The sequence below is a fragment of the Mustela nivalis genome, assembly GCF_964662115.1.
Source record: "Mustela nivalis genome assembly, chromosome: 9".
Classification (NCBI taxonomy): Eukaryota; Metazoa; Chordata; class Mammalia; order Carnivora; family Mustelidae; genus Mustela; species Mustela nivalis.
Window position 1 is genome coordinate 97121620 of NC_139028.1, and position 16940 is coordinate 97138559.

General features: G+C 41.6%; 1 protein-coding gene across 14 annotated transcripts in view; it reads right to left on the bottom strand.

The window, feature by feature from the left end:
* LRRC4C (leucine rich repeat containing 4C) overlaps nucleotides 1-16940 on the bottom strand; it is a 1100263-nt gene that overhangs the window by 157743 nt on the left and 925580 nt on the right. For 3 of the 14 annotated variants that reach the window (XM_082748985.1, XM_082748986.1, XM_082748987.1), the window contains exon 1: nucleotides 1480-3464. The exons of 10 other annotated variants lie outside the window; for them this stretch is intronic. The gene's annotated coding sequence lies outside the window, so the exon portion shown is untranslated. Of the gene's footprint in view, nucleotides 1-1479; nucleotides 3465-6046; nucleotides 6065-16940 lie in introns of those variants that run through there. One more of the 14 variants, XM_082748992.1, reaches the window with a different exon arrangement.

The following is a 16940-nucleotide window of genomic DNA, read 5'->3' on the forward strand; positions in this document are numbered from 1 at the left end:
GCTCTGCTATTAAAAAAAAAAAAAAAATTCTAAGGATATGAATATTGGAGAATGGCTACTCTTGAGGTCCAGAGTGGTGGGAGTTTATTTCAAGCTCTTAGGACAGTTTCCTTCCTCGAGCCTTCTAGATAAAAATGGCATATGTGGGGACAGAAGTAGTCACACTATGTAGTGTTGATTCTTGTCCAGCTTGGATCCTAAACTGACTTTTGTCTGCTGTTTAAAGGCTTGTGGGAGTTACTGTCTCCTAAGTTTTGGCCATTAACCAGAGTTATAGCTTCTCTAGGCCTCAGTTTCCTTTTTTTTTTTTTTTTATTGGCATGCGATCTCTGAGGAGTCTTCTGGCTCTAAAGTTATATGGGTCTATGATTCTGATAAAAGGCCCCAGAGAAGAATGGAGAAGGATGAGGAGGAAGAGTTTTGCTAAAAGAAAAAACAAAGAGAGAGAGAAAAGAAAAGAGAAAAAAAGCCAGCTCCATGACCCTGGAAGCTATAGGGGAGGAAGGAGATGGAAAGAGAACCTACAGACCCCCAGGCTTTCTAAGCATTTTCAATCCTCTCTTATTTTTCTTTATTGGCCTCTGTCTCCCAAGACAAAGCTGTCACATGAGAAGCACTGGAGCTCAACACACAGACCTTTTCTAAGTTACAACAAGACACTCGATTTCTGCTTTTTTTCTCAAGAGCCCTGTCTTGGGGATGTTGGGAAGATTTCTGGCAAAACCCAAGTCAACTGCCCAAGCTGCCTTCTATCTCTGGGCAGCCTTTCTGTTATCCAAAGAAGTGGTTAGTTTGAAAGGGGTGGGGTTAAAAAGAAGTGGGTCCTCCTTTCCATTCTTAGCACTGGGGAGAACTAGGTAATCTGAAGACCACATTTGAGCATGTGTATGCAAGAGAGATGGGGGCAAGTGCAGTCACCTCTCTCCACCACTTCCTCCCCCATGCCCACTCTCCCTCCCTCCCCCCCAACCCCCCCCATGGCCATCCTTCATCTGCTTGGTTTATTGTCATATTTTTGTGTTAATACATTCTGTTGATCTGTAATGTCAGGTTGGATAATGAAATTTAAATTGGGTCCCTTCGATTTCCAATGGCTAAACATTTGTGCCTCTTAACTCCAAGGCTGCCATGCAACTTAAATGCATTCGAGAGTGTCAGTCACACAGCTCAGGCACCCCACACTGCAGTGGCTTTCTTGGGGAGATTTTTTTTTTTTTTTTTTTTTTTTTTTTCCTGGTGAACATTTGCAAAGGCATTTGCCCAGGATGCAGACAACTTGCATCATTATAGCAAACCGGCTTATTGGTGGGCACAACCTGATGGAACAGATGCCTGGGCCACCCTCTCCCTATTTTCTGGCCCCCAATAGCCAGGCTTTTAAGAATCCCACTCAAGGGGGTGAAGGGATCAAGGAACCAGGAATGATAAATAAACGGGCATTTTCTTCATCAATAAAGTAAGAAAATAAGGATCACTCACTGTATTTCAGACAGATCACAGCAACATCCAGATGGAAATCCAGGTGGTTAAGAACAAGAGAAAACGCGTGATCTTGACACCATAAAGAAAAAAAAGGGGGGTAGGGGGGAGGTTGATGAAGAAAAATCCAACTGCAATTATCCATCAATTTTAGTCAACACAGGCACAAATCCAACTGTGCTCTCTGCTGGTTTCTCTCCCCCAATCAATGCCTCATTCTGCCGCGGTCAACTTTTCTTCTCCGAAATTTCTTTGCAGATGTATTATTAATTCCCTCTCCTCTTGTGGGAAATTCAAAAAGAAAAGAAAACACCACCATAGCAGGTCTTTACTTTCCTAAAAAAAAAAAAAAAAAAAAAAAAGAAAAGAAAAAAAAAATGCCCCAAACTTTCAATTCCAAAAATATCTCCTTGGCTTACTTTCTCCTTTATAGAGAAAAACGAAAATACTTTTTCTTTGTGGATCCTCCGTTCTCCATTTCCAATCATCCTTTGGGGGGGGGGCAGCTGTTTTATTATTATTTATTTATGTCAGAACACACCAAGCCCCGTGGGTCTGACACTGGTTTATTTCATTTCTCAAGGCTCCCTGTGTGCACACATACACATTTGTGTTAAGATCCAAGTCTCCCAAGAAAAAGCTTCCTTCTTCCTTTCCTCTTGCACAATCAGTTTATCCACTGCGTTCGGTTCCAAGAGAGAGCTGCGTCCCGCATCCTTCATTTTTGCAAGGCACCCAACCGCCACCGCCACCGCCACCAAAAAAAGTCTCCGTTTACATCGTTGGTCCCTCACCCCCCAGCACCCCTTCGAAGAATTTGGGGATCAACTCCCCCCACTCGCCAGCCTTCCGGCCGGCCCCTTCTCCAAAGATCTGATTAGATTTCTCATCACAACCCAGTGCGCAATTGGATTTTTGATTTCAGCCACCCGGCCAGCCACCTTCCCTTCTCCCTCCAAACTCCCCGTTATATCCTGTCTCCTTCCCTCCACCGCCTCTGCAATTTCATAATCTCACGTTAAATGGAGTGCGGGGGGCGGGGGCGGGGGCGGGGGCGGAGGTAGTGGAGGAAAATTTCAAGGCTCCGTCAGCTGTCAAGAAGAAGCCCATTCCTCCCACCGCCCCCCCTCTACTTTTTTTTTTTCTTCTTCTTCTTCTTTTTTTTAAGGCTCGGGGTGGCTTTCGTTTCCTCTGTCCCCGCCCCCACCCCCGGCGCCCGGTCCAGATCCTCCAGGTGTTGCAGAACTCCGCGAGCAGGGCCGGGATCACGGGGGAGACGCGTGACGCGGTCCCTCGCCGGTGGCCCCTGCCAGCCCCGGGGTCCCCTTCTCCTCCATCAGCGGGCAGCGCATCCGGAGGGGGGTGGGGGGCGCCGCGGCGAAAGAAGTTCAAACTAGGCTTTTTATTTCAAAGGAGGAAGGCGAAGTGAGGGGACCTACGGGGTGTGAGGCAAATTTAAAAATAAGAAGAAAAGAAAAACGGAAAACAGAAAATGGAACGAAGGAGGTTAAAAATTAAAAAAAAAAAAAAATCCCTAATCGCTGGCTCCTCTCCTCCTGCTCGAAGGAAACTGCAGCTTTGATCTCATTTCCAGCTGCGTCGGGAGCCACAAGTTGGTCTCTCTTCGCGCAGACCTTCTCGACGCCGGCGGGTCCTCCGCGAGGAGACGCGTTCTCGGGAGCGCAGCGGCTTCGCGCCGGCCTTAGCGCCATCGCCCTGGCTCGCGGCTCCCTGCGCGGCAGAAACCCCGGTCCCCGTCCATCCACTTCGGCTCGAACTCTCTTCCTCTCCCGCCCCCCCCACCCCCACCCCGCCCGCTCTCCCCGGATAAATAAATGCGCTCCTTGTGCCCGCGGCACCTCCTGCGGCTCTAGGCTTTCTCTCAGCCAATGCCACGTCCTGACGTCTTGGGTCCGAGCTCCCCAAATCTCCTCTCGGACTGCAGTCCCCTTCCCTCCTCTGCCCCTTTTCCTTTCCCCCTTTCCTTTCCCTTTCTCTGCTTGTGATCAGTAAAATACAATTACCCAATTACCTCCCATCATCTTAGCACTGATTGGTCAATTGCATTAACACTTGAAGTCGGGGACGAGGGGATTGGAGCCTCTGCGGTGTGGCACCGCTGCCACCTGGAGGGCAGAGCCAGAACAGCTGCGTTTCAAAGCAACCCCCAAGGCTCGGAGGTTAGTAATAGGCAAAGAAACTCAGGGGTTGGGTGTGAGAAGTTACCCTGTTTTGTTTTTCTAAAAGCCTGCCTGTTTCCATCCTGAAAGCCAGGCGTTGGAGCTACAAAGGGGAAGACATTGAAATCAAATCTCCAGTAAGATTCAGAAATATCACCAAACACAGAGAGCTGTTGCTTTCAGATTGCTGGGTAAGAGACTCCTCTCCTAGCCAGGCAGGCTGGTCACAAGGTAAGGATTAACATGGTAGCATCACCCAGGATAGGCTGATCAGAAAGCATCTAGGAGTAACTGAAAAGCTGCTGGGAAGGAAGACTGGTCCAGGAGGATAATCTCAACATGAGAAAGCACTGTAAAGGCGAGATAGGAGCCTTCAGCCTATGCAGTGTTGCAGTAAATTGGCCTGTTCAGTTTGTACAAGACATCCAGGACAGCTTGACAACTCAATTCCAACATTCTTCCTCCTGGTTGTGGGCTTTTCCATCATTGCGTGTTAAGGGGTCCGGGGAGGGGGGGGGGTAGGCGCTGAGCAGGTGGCACATTTCAACTTCACAGAGTGTTCTTAGAAAGATGGAGGGGCCCAAGAAACATTAATATTACATTCATGTTGGTTTCTTTCTCTACTACATTCTGTTAATAAAGAAATATAGATGTTGGAGATGAGCAAGTATGTATCTGCTTCAGGCTCCTTAATTAATGATCTTTGTGCTCACTTTCTTTATTTTTGAGAGCTCAGAATATGTACTTGGCTTAAAAACAGTTTTAAACAAAGTGAGTTAATCATAATGAGAAATGTCATTAGACAAAAAGGAGATTTTTTTTTTTTTTTACTAAGGGAACATCAGAGGCATATCCAAGTTCACACCAAATGTTCTTTTTTTTCTTTCCTGTTCCCTTTATAGAACACGGATATTTTCTCACTTAGCATTAGAAAATTTAAAAAAGAATTACATCTATACATTTATTTGGGTACTAAGCACATGCCTTCATATGTATCTTAAATGTCAGCATCTGCAGGGGGATGGGCCTTTACACGCGGATTGTGATTTATTGGAATTTCCCCATCTTTTTGGAGAGCTTTGATGTAGTTATGAATCGCTTCAACATGCTTCTATTTTTAAATAAATGCTGCACTGATGGACTTAAAACATTAGTGGGCAGTTGACTGTAACTTTGTCTTTTGAAGCTCTTGCCCCTTTATGCCAATTACAGTTTATCAACTAATAAGCCATTAAAAAGTACACTTACTAGTTGCTCTAGATAGCTTCAAAGAAGTCTACCCTCTGGTTCTGAAGTAAACTAGAAGCCATTTGAAATGCAAATTTTCTTTTTAGCGACTTTGACAGCAAGGGAAAGGCCAATGATTTGTTTTTCAAAGCTGATTATTAGCTACCTACCAGACATCTTTAAAGCCTTTTGGAATGAATTAATCTATCAAACAAAGCAGCAGGGAAGGATCAGTGCTATTTAGCCAAAAGGAAAAGGGAAAGCGTTCCCATTTCTGCTTGGTTTCTCATTCGGCGGCAGCTACTATTTTTTTTTTTCCACGTCAGCTACCCATTCACACTCTATAACCTTGCATTAGTCACTTGGTTTTCATTTTTTGATCAGACCCGAACGAGTGATTATTGGGCATCCATAAGACATGGCCTTTTGCTGACTTCTTGTATACATCACTTTATTTAAAACTCAAAACAACCTGTTGGGAGATTTTAAAGGCGGAGAAAGTGATGCCAAAGCCACATGCTTGGTAAATGACACAGACGAGTTTTGAACCCAGATTGACTCAATACCAATGCTCCATTTTTGCGACTACTTCTAGATAGTCTGGGGGAATACATCTAAGATGTTCAGAGGCACGCAGGCTGCGGTTGTCAGCTCTGAATCCCAGGAGGTGAATATCTCACCCTGTGGGGAAATGGATTTGCCACACTTGTCACTGAATGATCTTTCTTGAAGAGAACTGAAATAATTAGTAAGCAAGCTAACTGTCATACAAACTCACATGCAGACTAAATTATTATTTAACAGTGATATAAATGTAGATATGCATTCAGTAGAAGTTGCAAGTACTGTCAACAATGACAGGGTATATGTTCAAGGAAATTTCTTGATAAAAGCTCTTTTAGAGGAAAAAATTACCCAATGAGCAGAGGGATCGGTCACTTTGTCACAGTTCCAGGTAGCCTATCTGAGTGACCAAAAGCTTGGACAGGACAAATGCCATCAAAATGAGATGTCCCAGGAGAAGAGGAACATGGTATTAACAAGGCAGGTTTGTCTAAGGACATACAGAATTCTGTGTTTGTTCTCCGTTCCTGATTTGTAGGCATTTAGTTGGTGAAACAAAACTATCATGTTATTTCACTGTGTGCTGGTGACTTTACCTGGTGTAATCTTCAGCAAACAGCAGAGGACAGCATCTTGTAACCAGAAATACAAAAAAAAAAAAGCAAATAGAAGGAATTCAGTAACTTTGCTTAAACACTGAGAAAATATGGATGTGTCTATTGTGTTTATTAATTTGACTTAACAGGCTTTAAGCTGCTCTATTCAAGCATAATACATACTTATGATTTGGGTCTTTATGCTACAAATTCTGGGAATAGATAGTCCCTTTTCACTTCCAGTTCTACTAAACAGGACCAGAATATCCCGTGATAATCTTAGGAAGCTTGCCTCTATCGTCACACATAATGACATGTGAATTAACGTCTTTAGACCAACTTCTTTTGAAAACCACTTTATTGATAAAAGGCCATATTTAGTGGGAACTTACTACAAGCGTTATGCTAGACAAAATGTGATGCTAGATAAGAATGTTGTATTTCAACTATAAGGTAGCCTAATAGTCATTTAGTCTTCTTCCTTGAAATACAGATGAAGATACTCAAGTCCAGGTAGATTTGCAGGTTTCTGTTTCTACAATGTCTACCCGCCAACCAGTTCCCACCCCATATAGTCTTGTTTTTCAATGTCTTCATACTTAATTTTTTTTAAGCAATAACTGGCATGTAATGATAAGTTTATGAGTGTCAAGATCAAAGTGTGTTCTAAGTATGTTACAGATATCAACTCACGCAGTTCTCTCAACAATTTTATGAAGTAGGTATAATTCATTCCCATTCTATCTTATAGATAATGAAAGTAGAGGTGAGGTTAAATAAGGGCACCCAGCTAGGAAGTGATGGAGGCAATGTTTTTAACTCAGGTCATTTCGCTTCAGAGATCATGGTTATAACAGATACTTCCTATTATTACTTATGGCACTGGACAGAAATGATTGGCTCATGTCTGTACTCTCCCCCCGAAGCAAGATTGATTTAATGAGAGCATTTTTTTTTTTGTATTTCTAATATTATCCACATAGTTGAATGAATAAATGTCTAAGTCTATGACATATGGAAGCATATATGTCTTTTGGCTCTTACCGGATATTCTTTTCACTATGGTATACAAAATGTTAGAACTTACTGCAATTACTAAACAGAAAAACTAATAAAATAATTTCATTGGAGAATTCTAACTTGTATCAGCAAGCTGATGCTGTGTAATTAACCATCCTCAGACCTGGTAGCTAAAGTCAGAAATCATTTATTATTTCTCATGAGTCTGTAGGCCAGTCAGAGATTGGTTAAATTGTTCTGATCTTGGCTGGGTTCACTGTTAGCTGATCTAAAATAAACTCAGCGAGGGTCACTGGGGCAACTCCACTCCTCTCCATATATCTCTCTCCCTTCATCAGCTTGGCCTAAGCAAATTTCTTGGCAATAGTAGAAGCCCAAGAGAGGAAGCAGAAAGGCTTGAGTACATTTTCATGTTTCTGTATGAATCAAATTTGCTGACTTCTCTTGGCTAAAGCAAATTACTTGGTTGAGCCTATTGTCAAGGAATTGGGATAGGTTATCCTACCTTTCATGGGAGGCCACTTTAAAGTTACAGGACAAAAGAGAGTGAAGAATCAGGGTGATCACCGCAATGAACCTGAACTTCTATCTCTTACAAATAACGAATTTCCTTAACAATTACAGGGACTTGGAGGAAAGAAGAATTCTCATTCAATGGGTCACTTGTTTATTTAAACAGATAAGTGTTAACCTCCTATTATGTGTCATGCATTATGAAAATTATCGCTAACTCTTCTGTTACCCCCATTGCCCTAACCACATCTGTTGATGCTAATTCAAAAATGGCTCAACATCTGATTGATTCTCTTCACTGTATTACTTTAGGAGACCACTCTGAGTTTCCTCTGTGGAACCTTTGGCACTGCCTTTTCTTCTTACCCATGCCACCCCATCTCTAGTGCTAGCTAGCTTCTGAAAAAGAAATGCTGATGAGAAAGTTAAATGGAAGAAATAATTAAGGGAAAATATGTTCCATATGTACAACAAGAAGCCACAACAATGGGGGAACTCTGCAATGCATAGGACAAACGAATCCTATTTTAAATATGTAACTATTCCTTAGAAATAACTACTAGAAATAAGTAGGAAAAATTAAAAAAAAAAAAACAACCTTACGGATGAGTGGGAAAAATACATTACTAGTTGATCTGCTGAAGACCTGGTTATTTTAACATTTATTGGTACCCATGTTATTTCGCACCATGCCTGGCCTTTTGGCCTCTTACTACCTCTTGATTGGTGAATGAATGAGCTATCTTCTGTGGGGAGGAAAGTGGGTAGATAGTAGGCAGGCCAATTACAAGCAATGATGATACAACAAGGGCAGAATTTTACCAGCTGTAAGTATAAAGAGCTGGGTGAATAGAGGAGGTAGTTGTTACCTCTCTGTGGGGGCAATCCCAGAGGACTTCCCAGCAGGAAATCTAAATGTGTGAAGAGCTTATGAATGTTAGCATAGAGTTGATGGAGGCAGGATTGCCATTTTGCAGAATGTACATTCTAAGAAAAAAACAAAACAATTTGTGGTCCCAAGATTAGCAGGGCTGAGATGAGCTAAATTAGGTATTCAGCCATGGGAAAGGTGATCACACTATCCGATGCCAAGTAGAGATCAAAAGAGTTCAGATTCTGGAAGCAATCTTAAAATTTTCCTTCTAGGAGGATATCCGTTGCAAATGAGCTCTGGGAAGGAAGGGAACATCTGTGGAATAGAACCTCTGTGGTAGAAGGGAGCATCTTAAGAGAGAATCCTCCCATTCTCAGGTCCACTAGGCAACATGACAAATTCTAGGCATGACTTAAAGTAATAAGAAGAAAGCTGATGGAGACAATTGTATGACAATTTGGCAACCGATCCTAATTCAATTTAGACCCGATTACGTTACTTTTTAAATGGTGACCCAAGCCCTGGTAGAACGCAGTCTCTTTTATCAAATATTTCTAAGGGAGATGGTATTTGTGCATAGAAACTACATGGTGGTATTTTTGTACTGTCTAAATTAGGATGCTTTGCACGGAGAAGAAAATTGGCCATAAAGGTATCTTTAAAACTCCACCAGGAATTAGTAGATGGTGTGAATCCAGTTGTGTAGTTTGAGAAGACAGCTGCATTTTATCTAGCAAAATCAGCACTTGATACTAAACAACTCCTAAAGAATGTCACTTTACTTTAGCATTTGCCGTGCAGTGCGGATTCAAGATATGATAGCCTTGTTTTCCCTGCCATATTACTATTGTGTCTTCAGGAAATGAAGTGCACAGATTTCAAAATTCAGTTCTCTTCACATTGAAGATGCATTAGCACATCTGTGATGCCAGGCCTCCAGCTCCTTCAGAGGCACGAGATGAAAATAACGTTAAACAATCTGCATTTGTTTTTTAAATGTTCAGGTTTCTCCCATAGATAGCATTTTTGAGGAAAGCAAATGACTGGGAGACGCTTCAGATTTGAAAAATAATAATAATAGCCTATTGTATTTACATGGAAAATGGAAATACTTTTATCATTTGAGTGAACTCATCCCCTGAACACCAAAAATAAGCACTTCTAAAGAAATAGGACTCAGACTCAACTTTCACAGTGGGAGGGGGTTGGCAATCCTTGGATTCACTACACAGATTTTTTTTTTTCTGAAGTCAGCAACAACTATATGAGTTTTAGAGGGGAAATTCGATGTAAAATAAGTACCCTCTGTGACAGGTGACTACTGTAAGATGCATTGTGGAGTGTGGTCTTACTGAATATATTGCTTGAACACTGGGTAACTGGTAACTGATTGAACTTTTGACATCTTGCTACAACTTTCAGTTGGCAATCTTCCTGAAAAGGATTTTGGTAAAAGTTCAAAAAATCTTGTGGAAGTTCACGTTTTCCCTAAGATAACAGTTATGCCACATTGCAGAGGACCTAAATAGATGCTTTTCCAAACAAGACATAAAATTGCCAACAGGTACATGAAAAGATGCTTAAGATCACTAGTCATCAGGGAAATGTGAAGTAAAACCACAGTCAGATACCATTTCATACCTGTTAGACTGGGTATTCTCAAAAAGACAGGAGGAAGAGACACCTGGGTGGCTCAGTCCGTTAAGCATCTGACTTTTTTTTTTTTATAAAGATTTTATTAATTTATTTGACAGACAGAGATCACAAGTAGACTGAGAGGCAGGCAGAGAGAGAGGGAAGCAGGCTCCCTGCTGAGCAGAGAGCCCGATGCGGGGCTTGATCCCGGGACCCTGGGATCGTGACCTGAGCCAAAGGCAGAGACTTTAACCCACTGAGCCACCCAGGTGCCCCAAGTTTGGGATTTTCAAAATACCTCACAAGAGGCAGTATGCACATGAATTGGAGAACAACTGGACCTAGGAGAACAATTTGGAAACCATGGGAGATTATGGGGATTCAAACAAAGGCAACAGCTTTGGGATTAGAGAGGGGGAGAGTAATTTAAGAAATGCCAAGGTTTAGAGTTTACAAAATTTTATTAATGTGCAAACTTGTTGTTTACTATTTGTGCATGTGTATGTGTGACATCCTAAAAAGAGACTACTCGCAACTTCCATGCAATATAATGAAACACTTGCTAAAAATAAAGCTCTCCAAGCAGAGAATGAACTACCAGTTAAAACTGTCACTGGAGTGGCTCAGAACGCAGGCTGTGGTGGTGGGTGGGTCTATAATGCAGGCTTCAACTGGATATGTAATTCCACACATTATCCTTGATTAGACTTCCACTGGCCCACGATTGCAAAATGGGACACGTAAGGGCAACACAGTGGGTCTATCTTATTAATTTTTGAATTGAAAGCAAACACCTTCCATTTGTGATTATTTCTGTCCCATATTTTTACAACTATAATTTCCTTTCTAATTTTTATTTAGTAATGTTTGATTCGTACATATCTGGTTAAAATAAAGAGCTGGAAACACTCTTTCAAGCCACTGTATATTTATTCCTATTCATGATGTGAAAGGTGTTAAAGTCTGTGACCCACTAGACGGCCTTTGAGCGCCCTTAGGACTCTTAAATTTTATGCTCTTCTTGGAATATGTCTGCCTGGAGAAGTGTTTTTGTGTAGATCAACAGAACAGGATGATTGACATTAGTCAACCTTTCATAAAATAAATCAATGTGTCAGACTCTGAAACCGCAGAAAATGCTCCCAAAATTTCCAATACAGCCTTTTTAGAAAGCAAAATTTCCGAGGTGAAATTGATGACATCTTATAAACACTTGTTCAAATGTTCCATTCACAGCAAAACATAATACTGGAAAAATGTTAAGAACCAAATTGCCAGCATCACTCACCAAAGTTGGATCTTTTAGAGCTTGATACAGTCCTGTATCAAGCCATTATCTATAGGTACCTTTAGGGGCTGAGGGGCCCAACAGTCCAGATTCCCTTCTTTGGGTGGACAGCAATGCTGCCGACAAGCAATGCCATTACGCTAAGCTTCAAGTCATAGAAAGATGCCTCTAAGTGCCTGTGCAGTCAAATGCCACAGGATTTCAAATGAAAATGACATGAATTAATTTCCTGAGAACAAAAAGAAAAGGAAAATTGAGAAGAAAGGCAGCTTCTTGTAACACAAGATGCAGATTAATGGTACCCACTGATGGATTGAAGTGTCAAAAATTCTCCTTTCAGATATAAATGAAGCTAGTGAAAGAGTTTGGGGGGGGGTTCTCTCACTTTCTCTCTTATTCATATGAAATATTAACTGATCAAGTCAAAGTAAAATTTGTTTTTCTTGGTATCTTTAAAATCTTCTCTAACAGGGAACATTAGTCCCTGGGTGAAAGGGCATATGGTTTTCCCAAGGGCATCTCATTATTCTGGGAAGAAAATTAAAATCCCTTCTATTGACTTGGGCAATCTTACTTCTCCTGCTATCCTCCTTCTCTTAGCCTTTCTTCAACCGTATCTTACAGCATCTTCTTAGCTTCTAAGAGCACTTAGCTGCTCTGCTTCTCCATCTTCACCGGGCTCCTTTCTGTGCCAATGATAGTGTCTTGGCCCTAGTTCTTTCAGCTTAGAACATTTCCTTTCTGTTCTTGGCAGGCACTGATCTTGATCTTGACCTCAGAGAGGCCATTTCTCCCAAGCAGGTGAAGTAACCACCCATTGTCTTTCTATCACATCACCATAGTTTTAATTTTGTGCAGAACATTTATATGACTGCCTTAAAAAAAAAAAAAAATCCGTGGAGTTGCTTATCTCTGCTGGAATGTGTTGTTCCTGGGATTGGAAACCTTGCCTTTCTTGTTCATGGCTGTATCCTCTACTCATAGAATGCACAGTGAAGATGCTGAATTCAAATTTTTGGTAGAAGTGCCAAAATGGTAAGAGTGAGATCAGGAAGCCACTGTACAGCATTGATAAGGAGGGAGTAAAGGTAGGGATTTGGGAAGGAGGCATGCTGCTTCTCTACCAGCCATTCTGTCAGTGTCCTGGCTCCACTGAATGACAACTACGCATCCAATCTTCTTTATACAAAACAGGGAAGAATTTATGTTTCTAATTTCTAGCCATACGTTTATAATACGGGTAAAATCTTGGGCACTTGAGTTCAACACTTGAGGTTTGAATATTGGTTCCACTGCTTCCTAGGTATGTGACCTTAGGTAAATCATTAAGCCTCTCTAAGCCTCAAAGATCTCATCTATCAGTGGTCATACGTATCCTACACAGTTATGAAGATTAAAATAAAATAGTGCCCATGAAGAGTTAGCACAGTTGTTGGCATCTAACAGGTACTCATTTAAAATTAGTGGTACTTTCTTCCATTCATAAATTTCCCAAGGCTTCAGCTACCACTGGTTTTCTCTTCTCTTCCACATGTTGTTACCTCTCCATCTAGGTTATTTTTTTGGCTTTCTCTTAATAATGCAGCAAATGTGACAAAGAAAGTAGAATCTCACTCCATGCTTTTTGGAAACTCTTCGTTGATACCTCGACATATCTCATTCAGCCAGAAAGCCTGGCTAGAGGTTAAAGTAACTTTCATCTATACAGGTATGTAGCAAAATAAATGTTAAACCTGTTTTTGGAAGCATTATTAAAGAAAATGTCATTTTGTCCTTATCTTTCCTATAAAGATTTAGTTATTGTATCTTCAAAAAGGTCAGATTCCCCTTCTCTGTAAGTTTCTAAAGAAATCTTAAAATGTGGTGTGACCTTGAACTAATTGCTTTACCTTTCTGTGTCTCAGTTTGTCTGTTTTTTTTTTTTTTTTTTAAAGATTTTATTTATTTATTTGACAGAGAGAGAGATCAGAAGTAGTCAGAGAGGCAGGCAGAGAGAGGGGGGGAAGCAGGCTCCCCACTGAGCAGAGAGCCCAATGTGGGGCTCAATCCCAGGACCTTAAGATCATGACCTGAGCCAAAGGCAGAGGCTTAACCCACTGAGCCACCCAGGCACCCCTCAATTTGTCTGTTTTAAGGAAGTGTAGTAATTCCTAACATGGCAGCTCTTCACTTCCTGGTAGTGAGGGGAAAATGAATTTCTCATGTTCAAAACCAGAGTCACCTTTATAACCCTCTTGCCCCCCAAAACACGTAGCAACACATTCATTGGTTGCCCAGGCTCTCTAGTACCACTGTTGGTAACATTTTTTTTTTCCATGTGTCCTTTCCTCTACACTCCACATGCTTTCTCTCCAGTTCAGACTCTGAACACCTGCCCTAGTCCCAGACCAACCTTTAGTCCCGGGTCTGTCCTGGATTCCGCAGAGCCCACTCACAGATGACACATCGCTGAAAGCACCAGCTCTCATTCAGAGGAGCACGGAACATGACTGAGTGCCTACTGTGTGCCAGATGCCCTGCTTAGCACTTTACGTGCCTTGTCATTTCACTATGGCGCCCATGATTGTCCTGCCCATATTTGGAGAATCTCATTCGCTCCCTAATCATAGTCCCATTCCTCATGCCTTCTAACGTGGCCCTATTCTTCTTTGGCCATTTATTATTTAATGATCTCAGGCAGGATTTGTAATCTCAAAACCCCTCAATTTCCTCATCCGTACCATAAGGAAAAGTAATACTACAACTGCATAAAGTGGTTTCAGAGTTTCTTATCTGTGGCACAGTTGGCATTTGGGGTCAGGGAATTCTTGTTTTGAGGGATGCTCTTGGGCATTGTAGGCTACTAAGCAGCAGCCCCAGCCTCTACCCACTAGATGGCAGTATCACCCTCCCGTCTCCCTCCCCCACAGTGCTCCCACCCTCCTTTAGATAAAGCATCTCCACACACCGCCTAATCATCTGCTCACAGCAAACTTGTTGAAAACTACTAGGATATTGGGATTAATAAATTAGACACCTTTAGATGCTGGGCATCACCTGTTCCTTTCAGACTCTTAGTTCTTGGGACCTCCTTGTACTTTCCCATTCCCCAGTATCACCAGAGAATTTATGGCTCCCAAGATTAGTCCTAGGTTTCCTTGCTTTCCATGTGTTTCTGCGGCAACACTCTCCTATCCTACTCCTGCATTCCCAGTTCTTCCCTACCCTCCAGGATACTAGTCTCACCAGAAGTTTCCCCTAATCCTTCCAAACTGACGGATCTCTCTACCTCTAGATACTTCCATCATCATTTTTCTGTCCCAATCACGACCTTGACAAGCTGCCGTATTGTACAGTTATTGGTGTAGTTGTGTCACCTCTCCGGTTGGGGCTGAAGACTCCCAGAGAATGAGATTCTTTGTTTTCTGTATTTTGAGCCACCATAGATGAGAGCACAGTTTTGGTCATATAGTGGTTGCTCATTAAGTGACGTTTGTTAAGTTGAATTTAAGACACAGACGAAATAAGTGGCTTATATAAAGGCAATGGAAGTACACTAAAATATGCTAGAGAGAAAACAATTAAGGTTGTATCCAGATGCGTGTTGAAATAATCAGATGGTTGAGCCGAAAGAGGTTTACTGTTTAAATTATCCGTACAACAGCCTTAGTTCTCTGCTTCTCTTCATACATGTACGAACAGCTGAGAAAGAATTATAGTTGTTTGAAAACTATTAAGTGATTTGCCTACTGATGGAATGCTATTCTTCTGCTAGAAACAGAATTCATCAAATAAAGGAGGTACAAACAAATCTACATTATTGCTTTATTAATCAAGAGGGAGGGCCAAGGAGGCAACTGTCAGTGTGAAATGATCCAAGTTACAAGTAAAATTGAGCTTTTTTTCTCCACCTATACCTTTGTCTTAGAAAAAAATCACCCCCCCCAACTCTCACATACTTGTTTTCTATGGTGGATGAAATTCCCTGACGTCACAGAGTTTGAAATCTAGACAAGTTTATATACAACCACTGTTACGGGATGCCATTGTGATAAATTAGAAAAGACACCGATCTTCAAGTTGGGAAACAGGGTTTAAACACTCATCATTACCACCTAATGCCCTGTGACTACGTTGGACTGAATTACAATCCTCCAAGAATGCCCATATACTCATCCCCAGAACCTGTGGCATTGTCACTCTATGTAGCAAATGGGACCTTATGGGTGTGAATGAGTCCAGATTTTGAGATGAGGGAAATATCCTGGATTGCTGAGGTGGACCCAATGTGATCACAAGGATCCTAGTGAGAGTGAGGCAGAAGGGTCAGAGCCACAGAGAGAACAATTTGAAGATACCACACCACTGGCTCTGAGGATATTTGAAGATGGAGAAAGAGACTGTAGACCACAGCCCTTGGAAGCTGGAGAAGGCAAGGAAACAGACTCTCCACGACAGCCTCCAAAAGAAAGGCAACTCCGCCAACACCTTCATTTTTATCCCCTCCAGATCCGAAAGACAATAGATTTGTGTTGTTTTAAGCCACTGAGATGGTGGTAATTTGTGACAGCAGCCATAGAAAACTGTGACAGTGAACTTGAATAATCTCCATTCCAAATTTCTCAGATTTAGGTGATATCTATGTACCAGATTGCTTGGATGATATAAGAAAGGGAAAGTAGTACACACTGGTTATTTTGGATATTTTTCTATGTTTTAGCTATTCTTTTGATAGAGTGTCTCAGTTTATCTTTTCCAGACATAACCCTTAGACACTCAGATAGACCAAGCATCTCAAATGATTACGCAGTGAGAAATAACTTGATCAGTCAACATAATTGGTAGTGAGAGGAGGGCATGTAACAAGGCAAGTGAACCCCAAAACATTTTACGAGGACAATAGGGAACCCCCTCCATCCCCCAAATTGCCAAAGTCATGGAAGCCTGTAGTGGTCTGGGGACTTCTGTGGAGGAGAGACTGCCTGAGAAAAAGGCCAGCAGTGAGGAGAGTAGGGCCATGAGATCAGCAGTGGTAGGTTCCACCTACTAGCTACTAAGCATCTAGGTCTTTCCACGCCTGAGGTTACTTGGTTCTGAGATGTTGTTGTTGTTACATGAGCCAATATAATGTGTGTGTGTGTCCTCGTGTGTGTATATATAGCTAACAGTTAGGTTGGATTTTATTTACTCAAAACAAAACAAAACAAAATCTATGTGTATGGCAAAGTATATGGCAAAGAATATGCTATAAACATAAAACCAAATTATTTTTTCCCTATGAAGTATAAACACTGAGGGTAGAAAATTCAGATAATGCTGACAAAGTATATTAGCCAAAATATAAATCATCTCAAATCCCACAGCTGAAGATAATCACTGTTAATATAGGACTGTTTGTTTTTTTCTTTTTTTCTTTTTACTTGACCATGAATACAATTTGGGGTGGTTTTCTAGAGTGTGCGGCATCTAAACTTGACTTTGAAGGATAACTGGGATTTTGATAAGCAAAGATTATGAGAAAGGAATCAATATGCGTACACACATGCGCGTGCAAGCACACACACACACACATACATATATATGAT